This window comes from Triticum dicoccoides, chromosome 7B (genome assembly GCF_002162155.2).
Source record: "Triticum dicoccoides isolate Atlit2015 ecotype Zavitan chromosome 7B, WEW_v2.0, whole genome shotgun sequence".
Taxonomy (NCBI): domain Eukaryota; kingdom Viridiplantae; phylum Streptophyta; class Magnoliopsida; order Poales; family Poaceae; genus Triticum; species Triticum dicoccoides.
This window is the reverse complement of record NC_041393.1, coordinates 61326420-61328630: the sequence shown is the minus strand read 5'-3', so window position 1 is coordinate 61328630 and position 2211 is coordinate 61326420.

Sequence of the window (2211 nt, the reverse complement as noted above, 5' to 3'; positions counted from 1 at the left end):
AAAATAAAGATGACCCTCGGGCTCGCGAAAACCCAAGGGAAAGGGCTTAGGTGGCAAATGGTAAAACCAAGGTTGGGCCTTGCTGGAGGAGTTTTATTCAAAGTGAACTGTTAAGGGGGTCCCATAAATCACCCAACCGTGTAAGGAACGCAAAATCAAGGAACATAACACCGGTATCGTGGAACTAGGGTGGCAAGAGTGGAACAAGTCACCAGGCATAAGGCCGAGCCTTCCACCCTTTACCAAGTATATAAGGTGCATTAATTTAAACAGGAGATATTATGATATCCCAAAATATCCGTGTTCCGACCAGGAACAAACTTCATCTTCACCTGCAACTAACAATGCTATAAGAGGGGCTGAGCAAAAGCGGTGACATAGCCAATCAATGGTTGCTAGGAAAGGTTGGTTAGAGGTTTGTCATGGCAATAGGTAGGCACGGTAAACAAAGGCAGGAAGAGCTAACATAGCGAAAGAGCGAGTACTAGCAAGCAAAGATAGAAGTGATATCGAAGGTATGATCATCTTGCCTGCAAGGTTCTCAGAGTTGTCGAAGGCTGGATCCTCGTTAGCGTACTCAACAGGTTCCTCGTGCACGTACTCGTCTCCCGGCTCTACCCAAAGCAAGAACACAAGCAAGGAACCACAATAAATCATGGTGCAATGCACAAGCAACATGATGCAACACATGTCATGATATGCGCGATGTGGTATGCAATGCATATGCGTGCTTCGGAAGGAAAGATGATGAACAAGGCATCAACTTGGCAAACTAAGTATGCTGCTGGAAAGATGAGATGATTTCGGTTGAAATCGATATAAAGATCACCGGATTCGGATGCACGGTTTGCAAATGGCAAGCAAGACAAGTATGGCACAAAGCTGCGATTAACAGCACGATGCTACTTAGCATGCAACAATAAACTATGCTACAGCACCCCAACATGAAAACAAAGCATATGGAGATCATCTACAGGAGATGCTTTACAAAAGAGGAACACTGAGCTACGGCTAATTCACATCATAACAGGTTCAAACAAGCATGGAGAAAGTGCATAAAAATATCAGGTTGGACATGGCATAAACAACATCACGAAGCAATGTTCAGAGCAGGTTATCAACATGCTACAGGAACTTATAATAGCAAAGCAAGGCATGGCATGAATCTACTCAAAGCATAGATCAAAAGTCCTTTACTGACCATAAGCCAAAAAGGATCAGAAAATATGATGGCACCCACGTAAACATAGCAAGTTTCGTTAACAGATTTCAGCAAACAAAGCATGGCATTGAAATAATTACGAAGGCACCTTCGTGAACTCGATGCACTCACTACAGAGCACCTCATGATAAACTAAGCATACATCCATCAAGAAGACATGTCATAGAAGCTATACATGGCAAGAAACAACATCATAGCATATCCGGACCAACTACAACAACCTCGGCCAAATTGAATAACATGTAAACAATCTGCCAGGAAACATTTTGAAGCAAAAGTAGAGCACAAAAATGACATGCTAGACTAATCCATAATTGCAACCAGGACCATGGATGGATAGAGCATAACCATGTTTTCAAAACACCCTTACTGAAGTATCTCAAATTATGCATGGATCTCTCTGTAGCAACATGTTTACATGGCATCAAAATTACAGCAGAACAGGAACTAAAATCAGCATTAACACGAAGCCTAGTTTGCATCCTTGTGCTAGTCACCATATTGATCACAAAAATACATGGTAAGCACCTCTGTAAACAAGACATAGCCTAGTGCAAAACACATTTAGGGACCAAGTCCATAGGATGCACACATCAATCATGGAAAAAATGACAAAAGAGCTCGTGCTGATAAGATTCTGAAACTAACATTATGAAGCCCTCTTCCAACAGCATTTCGAGCATCAAGATGACCTCAAATGCAAATGATGCTATGGAACGAAATGATGTACTCTTCGAGACGAACAATTTGACATATTACACGCCCAAAACGGACCTACGAATGTGAAGATGTGATGTGATGAATATGCAACAAAAATTAATGCAGATTAAGGACACGAAAATTTGGGGGTCAACCCTTGTGGATCTGGATCTGGATTCGGGTCCGAGGCTCGCCGGAGTGGTCATCGCCGGTGCGGGCGGCGACGGCGGCTGGAGCGGAGGCGGCCGGGGCGGCGGCCGGAGGAGGACGCCGGGGGCGAGGAGCGCGGC